The 23,008-nt window shown below is 36.3% G+C and overlaps 1 non-coding gene across 1 annotated transcript; it reads left to right on the top strand.

The window, feature by feature from the left end:
* Positions 1–4,531: 4,531 nt before the first annotated feature.
* On the top strand, positions 4,532–4,638 carry LOC121203816 (small nucleolar RNA R71). Its single transcript, XR_005898751.1, has one exon. It is a non-coding gene; the product is annotated as a small nucleolar RNA R71 (small nucleolar RNA).
* The last annotated feature ends 18,370 nt before the right edge of the window (positions 4,639–23,008 follow it).

The raw sequence follows: 23,008 nt of genomic DNA, 5'->3' as shown, positions 1-23,008 counted from the left end.
GTGACAAATAATTTATGTTTAAGGCTTGAAGCCGAATAGACATTAGAAGTTAAGCTTGGAAAGTAAATGGACATATATTCTTATGTATGTTATTGAGCCAAAAGTTATATGAATGGTGCCCATGTTATGCTATTATTCGAATGGAATAAATGAACTATGATTGTGAGATGTTATGTGAATTGAATTTTCTTGCGAATAAGTATGCATGACATTCAGGGATGTATATTCGGACTTAGGGTCCGCAGGCTATGTGCTGGAATTATATCCGGACTTAGGGTCCGCAGGCTACGTGCTGGAAATATGTCCGGACTAAAGTCTCGCAGGCTTCGAGCTGGTATTATACCGGGTTTAAATTCCCGCAGGCTAGTGCTGGTAATTGGTTTCAAGTCCTAAGACCTAACAGGCTTAATGCCAGTAAGTTAAGTAAGATTGCGATATTGAATGTTCGCAGTAAACCATCGTCGAGTAAGTACTATACATTTAAAATGTTCAGGTACGTATTACTTACTCATCGGTGAATTGATTTCGAAGTGAATCATTAGCATCAAAGAAGAATATATATATATATGAATATGATTGATGGTTATATTTGTGAATATGAGGATGATTTAATCGGTCATGGTATATTTGTATATGAATTATATGTTAAAATTTCTTTATGTACTCATGTACATTCAGTCAATGATTTTTGTGAATTATTAGTACTAAAGAATAATACTTAAGTGTGAATGAATGTTTTGATTTTCGATAAGTTTTTAATTGTTTGTGATGCTTAAAACTTACTAAGCTTTGAAAGCTTACTCTGTTCTTTATTTCTCTGTTTTATAGATTGTTGATTTTGGCCACTGACTCGGGGATCGTCAGCAATTCATCACACTATCGATCTTTTGGTATAGTTATATTTTGGACTCGATATGGCATGTATAGGTTAGGCTGATGATAACTATGTTTTGAAATTGTAAATATTTTGGCTATACGAAAATGGCGTATAACTTAAATATCAGTATGTATTTCAGCTCGATCTCTGTTTATGTTTATTGACACTGTGAATGAGATAATTAAAAGTTTAGTTCGTTAATACCTCTTAGCCTTAATCCGGCGTTCGGATTCAGGTTAGGGGTGTTACAACCAAGGCGGAACTAGACCGTTCCAGGATCATCGAAGTTTGTTAGGATGACTTGAAGATGGAAGGTCGAGCAGAGTTCCATCGTGAGCTCGAGGTACGTTGGCTCGATGATCTTAAAGAAGAGCCCCCATAGTTTAGTTGTCAGGAGGGCTCGGACTGCGTTAGCCATCTGAATTTTTTTTAGTGCGGCCCAGTCAATGCAGCGGCCCATACCTAGGGGTCAGGCCCGTAATATCTAAAATAGTTCCTCCTGGGGTCCCAAGGAAAATAGGAGGAATGGATGTCTGATTTCGGCAGTGGGACCCGAAGAGGATGCTGGTCCTTTCTTTTTCTTTGAGGCGAGGACGGCAGTTTTTTTACCACGATTTGACATGATATCTGTAATGAAAACAAGAAGAAGATAATCATGAACTAGCAAATTCAAGAAGCAATTATGAATATAGTTAAACTACCTAATCCAACCAACTAAACAATACTCAGTCAAAATTAGTTCAATCTAGATGATGGGAGTCTATAGCAAATGCCATAAGAAAAGCATGATTATTTTTCAACATGGAATGAATGAATTAGATGCTATGAAACACAAGAAAGAATGAAGTTTCCAGAAAATTTTGAATAAAATGGCAAAACATAAGTATGATTATAGTGAGAACTATGAACATTAATTAGAAATCAATTGAAGAAAACTAGAAAAATCATAAAAGAGATGAAGAAAATAGAGAGAAAAGAGTGAAAAAATGCAGTATGTTGATGGAGGGAGGAATTTGAAGTGTCTGGGTTAGAGCTGTGGTCGATGCACGGGCGTGGCAGAGAGGGCGTGTGACAAGAGACCGGTGACTAGGGTTGGGTTTTGGGGAAAGGGATGATGAATAGTGAGGGTTTCATATAGATTTTGGGGTATACGGCCGTGCCTGATTTTTGCCCATGTATTTCACAATTTTTTAAATTTGGGCGCGTTTGAAACTCGCACACGCCCGTGCTCTTTGGGCGTGTTGGTGCCCACGGTCGTGTCCTACTTCATTCGCTTCTCCCATGCCGTGTTCCATTGCGCACGCCTATGGTGTTTTATCAGTCTTGAGCACTAGTGGTGGGCACGGGCGTGTCGTGTGACCGTGCTAAATTCTTAGTTTCAACCACGGTTCCTAGACACGGACGTGTCTCATGTCCATGTTGGTTTGTCAGACTCGCCTACGGCCACGTCGCACGGCCATGGCCACTTATCGCATCCCGTGCTAAGGAAAAATTTTGCCCTGTTTTCACACTGCAGTAACGCACGGCCATGTCTCCTCTCGTGGGTATGGGCACGGCCTAAGGTACGTCCGTGTGCCCTGCCGTGTGGATTAGTGAACCTGTGTTTCAATGACTCAACTAGTGATTAGATGTTAAAACTAAAATTTTTAAAGAAGTTATCATCGTTAGTGCTCGGGTTGCCTCCCGAGAAGCGCTTATTTATAGTCTAAGCTCGACTTACCTTTCTGGTGCATGGTCATGGTGGTGCAAGGAGTTTACACTCCTCATCCCTGCTATCAATTTTATCAACATAAGGTTTAAGATGAGTACTGTTTACCTTAAAAGTGCCGAATTTAGGATGAATTACCTCGACTGTACCATATGGGAAAATAATGAGTACCGTAAGAGGGATTACTCCGTTAGGTTCAGAAGTGGCAATGCGAGGGTCTGCTGCATCTAGTAGTACTTTCATTTATCGTGTGTCCTCAGTTTATGTGTCCGCCATTCATCTAGTTCATCGATTTGTAGCCTTCGTTCTTCATAGAGAGGTCATTTGTTGTTGCTTGAACATGGCTCATGTAGGTTTTTCGAACTTATTTCCTGTAAAGTAGGTTGCACCACATGGTTAGTTTTAGTAGAATGATTTATACAACCACCTTCAAGTTTTGATGTGTTACTCGTAATACGAGCTTGAAGGGTGATTGTTTCGTCTCTCACACGAAGTGTGAGTTCACCTGTGCCAACATCAATTATTGTTTTAGCCGTTGCTAAAAAGGGTCTCCCTAAAATTAAAGGAACATTACTATCCTCCTCTATGTCTAGAACAACGAAATCAACTGGGAATATAAATTTGTCAATTTTAACGAGTACATCTTTAATAATCCCCTTAGGAAATCTAATTGTTTTATCAGCTAATTGAATACTCATCCTAGTTTGTTTGGGTTTCCCAATACCTAGTTGCTTAAACATTTTGTAAGGCATAACATTGATACTAGCTCCTAAATCAGCCAAAGCATTATTAACATCTAGGCTACCAATTAAACAGGGAATCGTAAAACTTCCTGGATCTTTTAATTTGTTGGCCAACTTATTCTGCAGTATGGCTGACCAAACTGCATTTAGCTCTACATGCGACGCCTCATCCAATTTCCGCTTATTTGTTAAAAGTTCCTTTAGGAATTTGACTGCGTTTGGCATCTGCGAAAGAGCTTCAATAAACAGTAAGTTAATATGTAGCTTCTTTAATAATTTAAGGAATTTACCGAATTGTTCATCTGTGCGGTATTTCCTTGTTAAGTTGGGATATGGCACACGAGGTTTGTACTCTTTACTTACTGGTTTCTGGTCATTGTGGTCCACCTCACCTTTACTTTTACTTACCATATTTTCTTGCCTCAGTTCTGGTTCAGGTGCAACTAACCCTTCCTCATCTTGAATGGTAATCGCATTGAGTTGCTCCATTGGGTTAGATTCAGTGTTATTCGGCAGGCTACCTTGTGGTCGTTCAGATATCAATTAGGCGAGCTAACCTATCTGAGTTTCGAGCCCTTGGATTGATGCTTTTTTATTCTTAAGTGCTATCTCGGTATTTTGAAAACGAGTTTCTGACACCGAGATAAATTTTGTGAGCATCTCCTCAAGGTTTGGATTTTTCTCTTGTTGGTAGGATGGTTGTTAGAAGCCTGGAGGTGGTGGTCTCTCATTCCCTTGGCCTCCCTATGAGAAATTTTGGTGGTTCCTCCAACCTACATTGTAAGTATTACTATAAGGATTATTTTGAGATCGAGGATTATAACCCATGTAATTTAACTGCTCATTCTCCATGTTGTGGCCATAGGGTGGGTATTTTGAATTTCTTGATCCACCACCACTTGCTTCGCACTGCATTACTGGGTGAACCTGTGAAGAACCAAGAAAACCGTCAATTTTTCTATTCAAAAGTTCTACTTAATCAGTGAGCATGGTGACCGAATCGAATTTAAAATGTCAGCTGTTTTCGTTGTCTTTATCCTCATGACTTGCCACTGATAATTATTCAGTGACATCTCTTCTATAAATTCATAAGCATCCTCAGGTGTCTTATTATTGATAGTTCCACCAGCAGCTGCGTCAATCATCTGTCGAGTCGAAGGATTCAGGCCATTGTGAAACGTTTGAACCTATAGCGAAAGTGGTAACCTATGGTGATGGCACCTTCTCAACAGATCCTTGTATCTCTCTCATGCATCGTAGAGTGTTTCTAAATCCATCTGCACAAAAGAGGAGATATCATTACGTAATTTGGCTATTTTAGCCAGCGAAAAATATTTTAATAAAAACTTTTCGGTCATTTGTTCCCAAGTAGTGATTGACCCTCGTGGTAACGAGTTCAACCATTGTTTAGCCTTATTCCTCAACAAAAAGGGAAACAACCGAAGACGAATGGCATCATCAGAAACGCCATTGATTTTAAAAGTGTCGCAAAACTCTAAGAAATTTGCCAAGTGAGCGTTGGGATCCTCGTCTTGTAAACCATCAAACTGAACAAATTGCTGTATCATTTAAATTGTGTTAGGTTTCAGTTCAAAATTATTTGCAGCAATAGTAGGTCTAACTATACTTGACTCAGTTCCTGTTAAAGTAGGTTTAGCATAATTATACATAGTGCGTGGAGCAGAATTCTGATTTACTGGATCAGCAGCAATCGCAGGAGGTAGTGGATTTTCTTGGTTTTCAGCCATCTCCTCGGTTGTGGTTGAAGTATCGTCCTCTTGCTCTTCCTCTATGTATCTTAAGCTTCACCTTATTTCTCTTCGGTTTCTGAAAACTGTACGATCGATCTCACTATCAAACAGTAATGGTCCCGACGGGTTTCTTCTAGTTATATACTATAAAAACCTGCCAGGAACGAATAAAAGAAAAATTAGAAAAGGAAATAAAAATTTAAATTGCAAATAAAGTAGAATGGCTAAAGTAATAAAAATCGAGTGTTCCTAATATCCTAGTTCCCCGGCAACGGCGCCAAAAAATTGACACGTGATATTCGCGATAGGTTTTAAAAATTTATAATTAATCATTCTTGAAACTAACTATTATCACGATGAAGGGAAGTGTACCTATCTAATAGTAGTATAGCTTTAGCAAGACCGGATTGTCGAACACAAAGGAACCAAGGGTACTAGTAATTACTTCCTTTTTATTATCTAGCCTAAAAATTAAGGGATTTGTTTATCTAAACTAATTAACTAAACTAAGAGTGCACAGAGAGAAAAGCTTTTGGGAAAATTCGATTGATTAAGACAATACCCGAGGAAAAAATCACCTAGACTTCACTTGTTATTTAACTCTGAATCAGATGATTTATTCATTTCACTTGATCTGTAAAAATCCCTAAGTTATATTATTATCTCTCTCGAGACTAATAACGTCAAACCCTAGGTTGATTAATTGAAATCTCTTTCTAATAACGCCCTAGTGTTGCATTGTCTGGATCTATGGATCCGCTTATTAGGTTTCACCCTAATCCAGTAAAATCTTATCACCCTATCTCTAGGCGTGCAATCAACTCCGCTTAATTATGACAAATTTACTCTTAAACAGGGTCTATTCTTCCTTTAAATAAGAGCATTAACTTGAATCAATATCCTGGAATATTAAAACTAGAATTAAGAACACGTAATTAAGAACAAGTCAAACATTTATCACACAATTCAGATAATAATAACAAGATCTGTCTTAGGTTTCATTCCCCTTAGGTATTAAGGGGGTTTAGTTCATAACTAAGAAAGAAAACATTTCAAAAGAATAAAGATAACGAAACATAAAGAAAACCCCAAAACCCCTGAATGGAAATTAAAGGGAGATTTTCAGTCTTGACGATGAATCCGACTTCTGAGATGGACCAAACGACTTCCCTTGAGTAATTCCTTGCTTCCTACTCTACGTGTCTCCTCTAAGTGCCTCCTCCGGTGATTAAATAGGTTTTAGAATACCTAAGAGCCCTCAAAAGTGGCCTTTTTCGAATAGGACTATAGTTGGGCTCGGCAGGGACACGCCCGTGTGACACGCCCGTGTGACACGCCTGTGTGCGATTACTCCAGCCTGTGGTTAAGGCTGTTAAATAGGCACGGGTGTGTAGTCTACCCATGTAAGTCTTGCTTCGATCCTGTCAAATGGACACGGCCGTGTGCCACACCGTGTGAGGAAGTCTAGGCCGTGTTGATTTTCCACGTGGGTCCATTTTCTCTGTTTTCGGTCTGTTTCTTGCTCTTTTTACTCTCCTATGTTCACCTAAGTATAAAACATGAAATTAAAGAATAAGGAGCATCGAATTCACCAAATCTAAAGAGAAATCATCCATAAATATGCTAAGCACGGAATAAATATATGTATAAATTACGGTTTATCATTGGGAGGATTATGTGCCATTAGCAGAGTTCGCCTATAATAACAACTTCTAGTCTAGCATTCAGATGACACCTTACGAGGCGTTATATGGTCGTAAGTTTCGTACACTGCTGTGTTGGATTGAGTTAGGTAAACATCGAGTTTTGGGCCCTCAGTTGGTTTTTGAGACCAAAGACAAAGTTAGGCTAATTCGGGATCTGAAGAGGCGTGATATTGAATACTCTGTGGGGGACTTCATCTTTCTTAAGGTTTATTCATGGAAGAAAGTTCTAAGATTCGGTCGTAAGAGCAAGTTGAGCCCAAGGTTCATTGGGCCGTATCAAATTCTGAAGCGTGTAGGACTTGTTGCTTATCAGTTGGAGCTACCTCTAGAGTTGGACCTTATCCATGATGTCTTCCATATTTCGATGTTGTGGCGATATCGATCTGACCTTTCTCATGTTGTTTCTGTTGAGGAGATCGAGGTTAGGCTGGATTTGACCTTTGAGGAGGAGCCGGTTCAACTTCTAGATCATGACATCAAGGTTCTGAGGAGGAAGTCCATTACTTTAGTGAAGGTTCTATGGTGGAATCATAGTACTGAGGAGGTCACGTGGGAACCTGAGGATTCGATGGTCAACAGTATCCTCACCTGTTCTGATCAGGTAAATTTTGAGGTTGAAATTTCTTTTAAGGGGTAGAGTTGTAATGCCCTAATTTTCTTATGTCAGATTCTGTTTCTGTATAATTTTGACACAACTGTGTAGTTGCTTCAGTGGTTAATTGTTCTGGGTGTGTGCGGGAGGTCCCAAGTTCAAGCCCTGTCTTTGGCAAATTTTGGTTATTTTTAAACTCAAGCCTTATCCCTGTTCAGTGGACTTTTATTTAATTTCCTGTAAATCTGTACCAGAATGAGCCTACTGGTTTGAGTGGTAAAAGGGTGTGGTGTGTTAGGGGTCTTGTGTTCGAATCCTCGCACAAGCGTAGAAGTTATTTCCTTTTTGCTCGGTTATCTGAAAGAGTTTCAGTAGAATTTGAATTCTGAGGAAGATGAGTTTGAGATGTTAGTGGGGGTTGAGATATTGTTGCTATCAGATACTATTTTTGTTTTTTTGGAATTTCATTTTTCTCTCACTCTTAAAGAAATTTTATCGGTAATTGTTCTTTCTCATCTTTTTACCTTTCTTTTTCGTTCAAACTATTGTCGTTCTCTACATTGGGTCCTGTGTCTTTCGCTCGCGTGGTGTTTGGTAAGTGTTTTGGAAGCTTTGTGCAATTGTTGGATCTTTCAGTTATGTTAATGATGTGTATCTTGTTGCTTAGGAGTAGATCAAAGGGCTGGGGGCTTCCCATCGGTATTGTAGTTACGTGAAATCACTGTGTTTGTTTAAAGGTAAGGGATTCAGTTGTCTATTGGATTGAAGGGAGACTTGGTTTTGATTTTAGTTTTGATTTAAGCGACTAATCTTGTGGTTTGTTGGTCAATTTTAGGTGCTGGGTGGCTCAGGTGTGTTTTCGCACTGAAATCGTAACAGATGTGTACCCGAAACGCAAAAAAAATGAACATAAAAAAAGCTAAAAAACCTTACTGTCGATGCCACAAGGGCGTGTGGTCACCTGTGCAAGAACACGGTCGTGTGGTCGACGAAGGCATGGCTGTGCACAGCACACGGTTGTGTTGTGGCTCAATTATGGCCGTGTGGTCGATTGTGGTCATGTGGGCCACACGAGCTAGGTCGAGTTGGGCGTATGGGCTCACACGGGAGCGTGGATTCTTTGGCTAGGCCATGTGGGCCACACGGGCAAGGCCAATCTGGGTGTGTGGGCAAGACTAATTGGGTGTGTGGGCCACACGGGCTTGTGTGCCCATACGGGCAAGCCACACGGCATGTAGGCCCATATTTCTGTAATTTTTCCTAGGGTTGCACGGGTCATTTCGATCGACTATGGGCCTATCGTAGGGTCAATAAGGGCTAACCAAACCTTAAAACTGTGGATCTGATAGTTTGATATCATGTTCTGAGCATGATAATATTATGCATGTCTGATTATATTGCTATTTATACACATCTGATTTTTGTATGCGAGCCTGACTAGCTTGATGATTCTATATCTAATAATTCTGTATCTGTGACTAGGGTGGGTTTTTGGTATATGTCAAGGAAGTGTATTGTACGGCATATAACGCCTATATTCTAGCAGCTTGGCTGCATATTATCTGATATGTGTCATAATGCCACGATATGGTGTGTAGGGTTGGGTGGGTGTTTCTAACCCCACATGGTGTGATAGGATGGTCGGAGTTGGTGTGTAGAGGATGGGGGTAAGATTTCTATATATTATGATCTGTTTTTCTGATTCCAATTGCTGTATCTGAGATGGGCGTAAGCCCGATTCTGTATCTGTCTGTGTACATAATTCTGTATGTTTGCATGCTTATTTCTGTTGGATTACACACTGAGTTTACAAAAACTCACATCCGTTTGTCTATTCTGTACAGGTAATCCACAGACTTAGGCAGATCGGTGCGGCGGAGACTCAAGGGGGACCACACGACCGTAAACAACCTAACATTATTATTTATTGGTTTTATTTAAGATTTTGGTTTCAATTGAGAGTTTGTAAATTTTGGGACTCTCTAGATTGTATGGATGTTTAACTATTGATTTTGGTTTCTTTTTCTCATAATCGTGCATCCTACGATAAAACGTTTTCTTTAAAAACGACGATTTTACGCAAACAAAGGTTTTTCCTAAAAACACGTTTTCATTTCCTGAATTATAACTATTTTTGTGACACCCCTAATGTGACCCTAGTCGAAAAGTGGTTTCGGGACCACAAAATCGAGTCACAAGAATAACTAAATGTTATATTTTATGCCTATTATATGTGAAAGTGTATGTGTGAAAATTTCATGTTTTGATTTTGTCTTTTAAATGTGAAATTAATTAGAAAGGACTTATGTGTGAAACTTTGGAAATGTGATAGGTTAAATGGTAGTGGGCAAATAATGCATGGTGGAAAAAAATGTAGACTTGCATGTCAAATTCCCCACTTTAGAGGAAGTGGCCGGCCATGATGGTATGGGGTACAAAATATATGCATTTTGTATTAATATTATAATGACTACATGGTTTTATAATAGGAAATAAGTATTAGAAAAAAAAGAAGGCCGTACATCCTTGCCTTGTTCATGTGAATGTTTGAGAAAGAATGGAGAAAAATGCTTTGAGGATTTCGGCAATGGAGCAAGCTCAAAATCTAAGGTTGAACAAAAGGGCTCTTTGATATTTGGCCTTGGTGATTCTAATTGGAGGTATGTTTAATTTTATTTCTTGATAATTTATGTGAAATTGAGTTAATTGCTAAGCTCCTTTCATAGCCCATGACTCAATTTTTGTTATTGGTTTGAAGTGATGCATTCGGCTATGGGTTGTAGAGTGTCTTGGTGGGTGTTTTGATGTTTTTGTGATGAGGCATGAAGATGGTTGATTTTAAGTGTTTAATAAAAAGGATTGGATGTGAGTGTGTGTGAAATGGCAAATGATGAGTCTTGCTAACTTCATGAAGAGTTCGACTATTGTGTTTATGTGAATATATATATGCTGAATGTAGTCTTGGATAAGTAAATTTTGATGTATTAGATTGGTAACATGGTTATGCCGATTGTGAAAATGTGATAAAGGTGCCAATAAATATTTGTTTGATGATATATATATGTATTCGGCAATGGGATAAAATGTGTATTAAGGTAAGTTTCATGGTGATTATGCTTGTGATGTTGGGTTAATATTCGGCATTGAGTAATGTGGGGTAAGGTGATTAATCGGCTATGAAATTAGCTAAATTGAATAGGTATGTTTAATGATATGCTTAGTGTAATGTATAATCTTGTAACTCGGTTTAGTATTGAGATAAAGGTTAGATGTATGATTGGATTTTGGTATGTGTTAAATTGGTTAATCAAAGATTTAGTATGACGAAATGTTAATGAATAACATAATTGGTTTGCACCTTAAATAGTTGAAATAAAGCTTGCCGATTATGATTAAATGTTTAAATTGTAATGGTCATATATAGGTATATATATATGCCTTATGTATGTACCATGTACACATAAGGACATTCGGCAATATGATTAAATTCATGTATAAGGAAGCATGATAAATTAAGTGACTCCTTGCTTGTGAATGTGAATTAGATATAAATTAAATAAGCATGAAATCGAGTCATGGCATGTTTTATTAAATATGATACATATTGAAATCTATTGTTTTAGATATAGATTAAATGATATGTGATTGCCAAATGTGATTGTTAAGTGAATAATATTAGTTTAGTACTTAAGCAAATCTATTGTTTTACTTAAGCTTAAGGGCAAAGAGGATCAAAGTCAGATAGGGGAAAAGAGAAAGTAAACGAATAGCCGTGGATATCTAGTCGTCGACCACTTCCGAGGTAAGTTTTAAGTGATTAAACGTTGAGTAAATTCAATCATAATAGGACATAATGAGTTGATTTAATAAGATATGATGTGGCCATGATATGTCTCAAACTCAAATGGGAAGTTCATAAGTGTTTGGACTTGGAAATTTAAGAGCAAATTGTAATAATTTGCTTAGGACAGCAGCAGTAACGTGATTTTAGAAAATCACTATAAATTGTTGGTGTGGAATTATAGGCTGAATAAAATATGTAATCAAAGCTTAATTAGTCTAGTTTCTTATAAAAGAGACCGTGTAAGCAAAGAAATTTCCTATAAAGAGATATTTAAAGTTGTGTGAGACAGTGTCAGAATGACTCCGAAATCCCCTGTTCTGTTTTTAGAAAATCATTATAATTTGTAAAAAAATGGTTATAAGATAAAATTTATATGCTTAGACTCCTTAATGAGTCTAGTTTCAAATGGAATCAAATAGAACATATTTTGAATTCTGTACAATGAGAAATTTGATTCGTAGTGAAGAGTGGTCAGGTTAGTCAAACAGTGAAACAGGGGAAACTTTAATAAAAATCTGGTATTGATTGGCCAAACCTAAAATTCTGAAAATTTTATGGATGGAAGATATATGAGTCTATATTCATGTAAAATTAACGGCAATTGATTTTGAGTTTTTTAGCTCCAGTTATAAATAATTTAGTGACTATTGCTCAGGAAAACAGCTTGTAGTGAATATGTGAATTTGTTGTAAACATTGATGAAACTATTTGAGTTTCTTATAAGCTATTGCTGAAATTGATGTACAAGATAAATATATATATGTGTGGGTGGCTAATGTGAAATATGTATGAGATATGTATATGTGGTAAAGCCGAATGGCTAATGTGAAATATATATGAGATATGTATATGTGGTAAAGCCTAATGGCTAGTGTGAAATATGTATGAGATATGTATATGTGGTAAAGCCGAATGGCTAATGTGAAATATGTATGAGATATGTATATGTGGTAAAGCCGAATGGCTAATGTGAAATATATATGAGATATGTATATGTGGTAAAGCCGAATGGCTAGTGTGAAATATGTAGGAGATGTGTGTATATTGTGGCCGAATGACCAAATGTGAAAGGTGTGTATTATTAGATATTTGACGAGGCAAATGAATTACAAATATGGCAGTCGATGTGAATGTTGTAACATGTGATTAAATGTACATGAAACTTGGAAATATATTTCGGGTAAGACCCGATGATTACGTGTGGAGATTATGTCCGGGTAAGACCCGATGACTACGTGTGGAGACTTTGTCCGGGTAAGACCTGATAACTACGTGTGGGGACTATTCGAGCTAAAGGTTTCGCTGAAGATTCGAGTAAAGCATAGGATTATGCGACTTCACAGTAACAATTGGTAATAAATACGTTCAATGCGTTAAGTTGGTCAGGTATGTATTTTGAGATTATATTTAAGCTTGATTTGGACTAAATCACAAGGTCGTTATGTGATGCATATGTGAGTAAATCAATAAGACTGTTCTATGATTATTGTGCGTTTGGTCAATGTGGAAAGTTAGGTGAAAATATGTAATGTACCTATGTTTATAAGAGATCACTATCAAGTGAGAATTTATCTGCCTATTATATATGATGAGATGTGCATATTCGGTAAAGGGATGGTATGCCCGAAGGAAGAGTGAAATAAAAATACGAACAACTATGTTGCAATTTGATTGTTATCTGTTGACACTGCTTAAAACTTACTAAGCATTGTAATGCTTACTCCGTTTACTTTGTTTCCTCTGTTTTATAGATCTCATTTGGAAGCTACAGGCTCGGGGATCGTCAGCAACTAGTCACACTATCACTATCCACTGCTTGTTACTGTTATGTTTTGAATTATTTTATGGCATGTATAGAATAGACCAGTGGCAGAAGAATATTTTGGTTAAGTAACATGATGTAAGTTTGAAAAATCACTAAAAATAGTAGGAATGGAATTAAATCGTGAATAAATTATGTAATCGAATCTTGATGAGTCTATTTTCATATGAAAGAAACGAAATGACCATATGAGCCATATTTTGTGAGATGTTTAAGTTTTCGTGAAATAGGGCCAGAACATTTTTTGGATTCCCTATTCTAAATTTGAAAATTCACCATAAATTGACCAGAGATAATTAGAAGTCATGCCTTATATGTACAGATTCCTTTTTGAGTCTAGTTTCATTAGAAACAAATGACATATGTATTGGAGCCCTGTACAGGGAGATATCTAGGTCGTAATGCATGAAGGTCAGAGTAGTCGAACCCTGAAACAGGGGAGACTTTAAATAATAAACTGTACTAATTGGCTCGACCAAAAATTTTAGAAAAAAAAATTTGTAGATGGATATATGAGTCTAGTTTCAGGAAAAATTTACGGAATCGGTTTTTGAGTTTTGGAACTCGAGATATGATTTTTAAAGTGACTGTGACGCAGTTGGCCAGCTTTTCTGGAAATTTTAAAATGAACTGTGTAAGTAAATGAATTAAGTCCGTTCACACCTCGTGTTCGACTCTGGCAGCGGTCTCGGGTACGGGGTGTTACAATTTTAAAGCTTCCGCTGTAATAGAGTTTTGGTAAATGAACAAAGTAATTGGTGTTTTCAGCAATTCTATAAAAGTATTTGTGTTTTGAAATATTTATTGTTTGTTAAGTTAACACCGTTTCAAAACCCATTCCTTGTGATATCTCTGGAACCGGCTATAATGTCTAGGCCGGGTTTGGGGTGTTACATTTGCCACGAGGTGGGTTCGTTGGTGCCAATAAAAATTGATTTTTTGTGCTTTGTTTTATTGGTATGTTTATAAAGACATGCAATTAGGATTACTTGAAAACAAGCCAAAACAAAAGTGTGAAGGACCTCAAAATGTATAACCAGGGGTGAGCGCTTTCGAATCGAAAGAAAAAATTTTGAGTTGTTCGAGTTGATAAATCGTATTTTATTATCCTAACTCGATTTGAAAGTTTCTTGAATCGAGTCGAGTGAGATGGAATTTGAATCAAATATAACTGTTCAAGTTAAATTTAAAAAAATGACTTTAGGTCCTTGTCCCTCATAGTTTATTTATTAATCTTTTATCTGCAGGTTAGCTTCTTTGCTTGCTTAGTTGCTTCAATTATTTTTTGATTCTTGTCACCTGTATTTTGAAATTAAAAAACATATTAAATGTAAAAAAGGTAACTTTTTAATAAAAAGATATATTAAAATAAAATGTGAAATTGAAACCAATAGAAAATTTTAAGACAAATACTTTATGGCATCAAGAATAATTCAATTTTATCAGAAATTGATAAAGTTTAGCATGATTAAATAATTCAATAATATAAATAGTAGACGTAAATTCAAAAAAAAAAGTTCTTGGGGTTTAGGGGAAGTAAAAGTTCTGGTGAGAAGGTAAAAGGAAAAAAAGTTCTGGTGTTTGGAAGGAGGTAAATTTTTTAGTGGAAAGTAAAAGTTTTATGGAGAAAATAAAAAGAAAAAATTTAGGGGTTTGGGGGAAGTAAAAGTTTTGGGGAGAAAATAGGGGAGAAAATAAAAAGGAAAAAAGTTTTGAAAGTTTAGGGGAAGTAAAATATTTTGGGGAAAACAAAAGGTTTGAGGGGGAAGGGAGTTGGGGGGGATGGAATTAAAATGGTTTGGTATTTGGTTTATTTGAATTATTTTGTTAATTAAACTTTGATATTAATGTACGTTATATCATTTTCAACCTATGAAATTACTAAGCTCAATTGAAGCTTACTCTATTTCGTTTTCCTGTTTTCTTGTAGTTTTCGTTTTGCAAAACCTGATTATCGGATCAACTTGAAGATCACACTATCCAACCACCTTTTGGAAGACTTTGAAAACATTTTACTTCGATTATGTGGCATGTAATATGAGTTTAATTATATATATGTATTTATGTTTTGTAAATGTGAGGTGTGTTTCTGATTGCTCAAAGTTGTGAACATATTGGTATATTAATGTGGTTGATCATGACATGAATTAATGGCCTTGAATATGATTATTGAGCTTAGCATGTGATGGAATCATATAGGTACTTGGTATATTACATTATGTTTCATAAGGATATGATTGGAAATGTGTGATTTAGTTTATGTATATGGTATATCATGTTGATGGTTGATTTTGGGTATTTTAGTAGAATAAGTAAGCTTGTGCTAGTTGTCAAATGGTATGTTAATAGGTTGGCATTATGACCGACTTAATGATGTTAGAAATTGAAATTTGGATTGCATGTTAGACACATGTGTTGCTTGGTTCTAGTTTGGTAGGAAATGAAGTTGAACCTTAGCATTGATTATTGTTTGTGATGGTGCATTATGGCATATTAGTTAGAATTAGGAAAATGATAAATTTTAGCAGGCTTTCGGTGTATTTTGAACAGGTCTATTGAATGATTAATGGCATGCTTATGGTTTAAGTAAGTAGTTGATGTATGTAACTTGCATTATAAGGTACAGTTTGACACACACGAGCTAACACATGGCCTTGTGTCACACACGTGCAAGTGACACGACTATGTGCTCTATATGATGAGGGTGATTTTGGGTAAACACGGTCTCAGTCTTTCACATAGCCTGGCTACACGGTCGTGTGAATGTTTGCAAGATTTTACATTTAGGTACATATAGTCTTTGTTTGTTATATGGCCTAGTGATAATCTCATGTGACCCTGTTATACACGACTTTAGTTTATGACATGGTTTCGATAAACAACCATGTTATCTAGCTCTACACGGCCTCAACCTGTCACACGACCATGTGACCATATTTTGATAAGTTTTTTATTAAGTCCCTATTTGATTCCAGTTCAATTTAAAAGCTTCTGTAAGCTCGTTTTAAATTCAAATTTGTATGATAACCATGTTTGTTTAAATGTATAAGATATGATGTATGATTTATTAGATTTTTTAATTAAATTTAAATGTTCCTATTTTGTTAATTACTATAGCATCCCGTAATTCGATTCCGACGATGAAGACATGTAAGGGGTATTACAATCCTTTTGGAATGTGAGACTGATTAGCATCGTGCATGCGTGTATAAAACAACGAATTTATAAAACAAATTTTAAAGCCCGATTTTACTACAAGCCTACAGGTTAGTTGTAATATTTATAGTATTACAATGGAACACCTGAGTATTCCAAGGATCAAACCCAAAGAAGATGATGATTGGATAATAACTAGCATACACGATAGAGTCTAAGCGACTACTAATACGATTTTATAGTTCGGAAAATCATAACAAGGAAATTTTGCAAGAAAATTAAATACGCAAATCTAGTGACTAAATTACAAAGAATATAAAACTAAGGATTTAACCAAATAAATGACTAACAGTGGTTAGTTGATTTCAATGTGGTTCACAGATTCTCAGAAAAGAAACTTAAATCTCTTAAATTACTAAATGACTTCATTTTATCTTTTGGTCTCAATTTTATCAACTTAGGACTCCTTTGGTTTAGCTTTTAACGTTAGTGAGGTGTAGTTGGGGTAGGTAATTGCTACCAACCTCACTGATATGCTGTTTGGTTCAGCATTACAGTTCAGTGAAAATTGATTTCAACCTCACTGCTGTGATGAAAAAGGGTTGGAGATTTCAGCAGCAATTAAAGGCATTGAGGAGTAGGTATTTTTAACGGACAAAAATACCCATACTTTTACTTATTATTTTCCATTTTATCCTAGAAAGTTAAACTAATTTCTTTACAACCATTTTATTTTACCATTGTATGGGATGTTTGTGCAGGTTCTTCTCTTTCATCTCTATGATTTCTTTTTCTTTTTCTCTTTAGTTATCAGCCACCACCGTGTCCACTATTTTTTGCCAAATCTGATCTGTATCCCGTGTTAGAATCCGTCGAAACTGCCGAGTCTAGGTAACGAATTAGTTCTTTCCTCTTTCTCTAAGATTGGTATAATCTATGAGTATAGAACGAAGCCTTTGTAACAAAAGAAATATGTGAAACAACAAAATTAGAAAGGTATATATTTATGGAAAATGCAATTAAATTCTCTCTACTTATATGAACCATTGCTCAATCTCCTTTAGTTGTGGGTTTAACGAATGCAAAAAAGAGTGCTTTCTTCTTCTTCTGTAGGTTTCTTACCCCACCATAAAGATAGTCCCACAAGATAACTCGTCTTTTCCAATCAGTGACTCGAGCTTGTCCTCTATTTCCTTTTTCATCATCGAGCTACAGTAAGAGAAACTGTAGTTTTTGTACCTCTAACTACAACCGCCCGATCTTCTTAGACCTTCTTTGAGCTTGTTCTGATTTGTTTCCTAACACTACCACTCTCATTAGATTCTAATGTTGATTTCCCATCAGGGTATCGAGAACTATCTTCAACTTGTGTCATTAATTTGCGATTGGCATCAACAAGCTTCGTGATGGCTTTCTCAGCTTCTTCTAGCTACTCTTTGACTGTACCATAATCAATTCCTTTCCCATTTTTGCCTTTCTCGGTTATCTCGACCTTCTTCTTTAGATCTTGTACGGTTATTAAAAGGTTAGCCAGCTTTTGTGCATTGGAATCGAGTCTTTCTAAAAGGTTCTTCTTGCTTCCTTATCAGTTTGATTCTTTAAATCTCTTAAAACCCTCTTTATCTACAATCAACTCCTTCACAAGTAAGCTCTAACACTCGAGTCAGCTTTCTGATCCTTTTGAGCCTTTTGTCTGATAGTGTTGGTTGTTAGGGTGGAGCCCATTGCTGCTGAAGTTTGAAGCAGAGGAGGCTTCCCTACTATTGACGGATTGGCTTAGAAAGTTTGAAAATCATCTCCAGGATAAGACTTGCCATCTCATATTTATTTCTTAAACTATAAATTCAACTTAGCAAACCCCTTTTTTTTTCTTTTTGCAGAAAATGACAAGTACATACATGCACATGCAATTCCTTTTTCCAATAAAAATGCTTTCCTTGTACAATACTAACACTGCTTCAACACTATCGAATCTTATTCATGTTTCTCCCTAGCCGAATGCTTAATTTAATTCATCAAGTCTTTTCATGCTTTCTCAAACTCATTTATTACCTTCCAAAATTTTCAAAGCTGATCCGATTTAAGTAAGCAAGGAGGAAATTAGAATTAATAATTATTCTTTTGAAAAAAAAAAACCAAAGAGTATCGTAACTTGTAATTGTAGTGATCATATGTTGTTAAATCTATTATTGTTACATGGTACATCATGTTTGTTGGTTTCCCATGACTCGAACGTCTCTTCTGTTTCTCTCCTGCTTAACGCATAGGATGTGGACTCAGATATCTGATCAAGCTTGTTCTCGTCATTCTGACATTGTTACTAAGTTCATGGCTAAGTTCCCTCCCTTCTCGCCTAGCATTCATGTGATTCTTTGTTCCGACGCTTTATTGACATGAGCTTAGTTCTTCAACTTGTTTCACTGCAACCTATAGTTTGGAATTGAGATTTGAGTTTTCCAACATTGCAATTTTACACTGGAGCTAAGCAGCTTACTGCTTATTTATCCTAATGTTTCCCCTTTTTAATTTCACTTCAAGCATCACAATAATGGTTGCTCCTTGAATCTGTTAGTGATTCTTGTCTCTTCTTTATTTATCCTAATATTTCCCCCCCTTTTTTTTTATTTTAATGTCTGCAACAACAAGACCAGCTATCTAAATCCATCCAAAAGCAAGAGGTAATTTAATGCCTTTAAAAATGCCTTTATTCATTTTGAAAAGATAGTCATAATCAATTATCCTTTCTATATCCTCGTTATTGTTTACCATGAATCTTTGAGAATTTTTTCTTTAGTCTTCATCTTATGGCTTTCATCTATTTGTGATGTATTATTCTTATTTTTTATGAAACTATATTATTACATCTAATTATATTGTAACACCTTCTAACCCTAAGCCGTCACTAGAATAGGGCTACAAGGTATTACCGGACTTATACACTAATATTTATACAAAACCGAGTTATAAATTTTACATTCCAGATCAATATTCATCAAATTTCATCATAAAGTCCCTAATATGGGCCTACGAGGCCCAATATATGTTTTAGAAGTGATTCGGGACTAAATTGGCAACTTTAGAAATTTTTCTTTGAAGATAGAGGCACACGCCCATGTGGCCCCACGGCCATGTCCCAGGCCACATGGGCGTGTGCCCCTATCTTCAAGGAAAAATTTCTAAAGTTGCCAGTTTAGTCCCGAATCACTTCTAAAACATATATTGGGCCCCGTAGGCCCATATTAGGGACTTTATGATGAAATTTGATGAATATTGATCTGGAATGTAAAGTTTATGACTCGATTTTGTATAAATGTTAGTGTATAAGTTCGGTAATACCTTGTAGCCCTATTTTGGTGACGACTTAGGGTTAGGGGGTGTTACATTTAGTGGTATCAAAGCTACTCAGGTTTAGTCAATTCTAGGACTAAATCGAGCACGAAAGTGAGTCTAGAGGTACATGCCATTATTATGTTAACTTTGAGTCGTGATTAGATGCTGATTTATATACTGATAAATTAACTTTGTTTTATAGTGAATAAAAGATGTCTGACAAAAGTATCGAGGGTACCGATCAGGAAGTGTACAGTAGAGATGAATCACATGATGTAAATGAATCTGAATCTGCAACCCCAAATGTCAATCCGGTAGGTAACCAGCCACCGAATACAGGAAGGATAATACAAAAATATTTAGAATGATTGCTGAAGCTCTTCAAAGAGCGGTAGGAAGTATGCCTGCTACTATTTCTACCCCTGCTACCCGACGAGCCCCTATTAAGGAACTGCGGAAATATAGAGCTACAGAATTTTTGGGATCAAAGCGAACTGATTCAAAACAGCTGAAAATTGGTTAAAGACTACCAAGAGAATTTTCAAGAAATTAAAATGCACACCACAGGAAAGTTTAGTATGTGTTGTTTCTTTATTACAAGAAGAGGCTTACATATGGTGGGAATCAGTGATTCAGAATATACCAGAGGAACAGGTAAACTGAGAATTCTTTCAACGGGAATTTCAGAAGAAGTATTTAGGAGAGACATATACGGAAGACCGAAAACAAGAGTTTTTTATGCTGAAATAGAGAGATATGTCCGTAGTGGATTATAAACGGGAGTTTCTGAGATTGAGCAGATATACAACTGAATTTGTACTGACTGAAGCTAACAGATGCAAGCGATTTCTAAGAGGACTGTGAGATGAATTCCAACCTCTATGGATTACAAAGTTTGCAGATTTAGTAGAAAGAGCTAAAATGATTGAGCAAGTACTGGGAAAATGTAAAAAGTCTGAAACTGTCCGTTCAACTAAAGAATGTCCTAGAACTGCTAGTTCAAGTTTGCAATTCAAACGATCGAGGGAATCTCGTGGTAGTGGAAGATTCAGTTCAAGATCAGAAAGAGGAGACAGAAGTCGAAAGAGACAAACTACTATATCTACTGGCAGTATCAAAAGCCCAGCTCAAAACACTAAAATTCTAGAATGTAAGTATTGTGGAAACAGACATAGAGAAGAATGTACAAAGTTAACTAGGGGTTATTTCCTATGTGGATCCACTGATCATTTTGTTAAGGATTGTTTGAAGATTGGTAAGTCAGCACCAATGGTATCACAAAAATCTAAATCTGCTTCTAGAGGTCGAGGATCAGGCCGAAGTGGTCTAGTTACTAAAGGAGGTACTAGAAGAACTAGTGAAAATGCTACCCAACAATCTAATGTAAGAGCTCCGGCCCAAGCATATGTTGTAAGAACTCGAGAAGAGGGGGATGCTCATGATGTAGTGACAGGTATATTCTTATTAAATTCAGAACCCGTATATGCTTTAATAGATCCAGGATCGTTACATTCCTATGTTAATACAAAACTAGTTGAGACGGGAAATTTTAAATCTGAACTGTCTAGAATAACGATAGAAGTGTCTAGTCCATTGGGGCAAACTGTGTTAGTAAATCAAATATGTCGAAGATGTCCATTAATGATTCAGGATAACATTTTTTCTGTTGATCTATTAATTATGCCATTTGGCGATTTTTATATTATACTGAGCATGGACTGGCTATCAGAACATGGAGTAATTTTGGACAGTTATAAAAAGAAATTCACTGTTCAGAATGAAAGTGGTGATCAGATTGAAGTAAATGGTATTCGGACTAGTGGAACTATTCGTGTTATTTCTGCAGTTAAATCTAGTAAGCTTCTTTACCAAGGATGTGTTGCTTTCTTAGCATATGTTATTAACTCCGATTCAGCTGGGAGTCAGTTAGTAGAATTCGGACTGTATGTGAATTTCCTGATGTATTTCTTAAAGAATTGCCTAGATTACCTCCTGATCGAGAAATTGAATTTGCGATTAAAGTATACTCGGGTACAAATCCAGTGTCAATACTTCCATATCAAATGTCACCTACTGAGTTGAAGGAGTTGAAGGTACAACTACAAGACTTATTGGACCGAGGGTTTATACGACCTAGTAGTCACCGTGGGGAGCTCAAGTGTTATTTGTTAAAGAGAAAGATGGTTCGATGCGATTGTGTATTGATTACCGACAGTTGAACAAGGTGACTATTAAGAATAAATACCCGTTACCTCGCATTGATGATTTATTTGATCAACTAAAGGGAGCTTCTATATTTTCAAAAATTGATTTAAGATCGGGATATTATCAGCTGAAGGTAAAGGAGAGTGATGTACCGAAGACAGCATTCCGTACACGGTATGGACATTATGAATTTTTGGTGATGCCATTTGGGTTAACAATTGCTCCGGTTGCTTTTATGAATCTTATGAATCAGATTTTCCAACCGTACTTGGATTAGTTTGTAGTAGTTTTTATTGATGATATTCTAGTATATTCAAAATTTGAAACTGAACATGAACAGCATCTTCAAATTGTTTTGCAAACATTGCGAGAGAAGAAATTATATGGAAAATTGAGTAAGTTCGAGTTTTGGTTAACAGAGGTTGTATTTTTTAGTCATGTAGTATCAGCAGAAGGGATTAGAGTAGATTCAAAGAAGATTGAAGCCATACTTCAGTGGAAAGTTCCTAGAAATGTGTCTGAGGTACGTAGTTTCCTTGGTTTGGCCGGATATTATCGAAGGTTTGTGAATGGATTTTCAAAAATAGCTTTATCGATGACAAAGTTACTACAAAAGAATGTTTCGTTTGTTTGGAGTGAACAGTGTCAGAAAAGTTTTGAAACGTTAAAGCAAATGTTGACAGAGGCACCAGTATTGACTTTGCCAGAGTCGGGAAAAGATTTTGTCGTGTACAGTGATACTTCTTTAAATGGTCTCGGGTGTGTATTAATGCAAAATGGAAAGGTAATTGCTTATGCTTCACGACAGTTGAAATCGCATGAACGCAATTATCCGATACATGATCTAGAACTAGCAGCAGTGATATTTGCCTTGAAGATTTGAAGACATTATTTATACGGCGAAAAGTGTTATAATTACACTAATTATAAAAGTCTCAAGTATCTTCTATCACAGAAAGAGTTGAATTTGAGACAGCGTCGGTGGATAGAACTTTTAACAGATTATGATTGTGTTATTGACTATCATCCGGGTAAAGCTAACGTGGTAGCTGACGCGTTAAGTAGAAAGGCTACAATTGAGTTGAAAGTAATGTTTGCATAGCTCAATATTATTGATGATGGAAGTATTTTGGCCGAACTGATAGTAAAACCAGTAATGTTTGATCAAATCCGAACAGCACAGTTAGAAGATGAAAAGTTAATGAAGATCAGGAAGACGGTACAGAACGGTACAACAGGGAACTTTAGTATTGATGAAAATAATTGTCTGAAAT

This window comes from Gossypium hirsutum, chromosome A07 (genome assembly GCF_007990345.1).
Source record: "Gossypium hirsutum isolate 1008001.06 chromosome A07, Gossypium_hirsutum_v2.1, whole genome shotgun sequence".
Lineage (NCBI taxonomy): Eukaryota > Viridiplantae > Streptophyta > Magnoliopsida > Malvales > Malvaceae > Gossypium > Gossypium hirsutum.
This window is presented reverse-complemented; position numbering and strand designations above follow the sequence as displayed.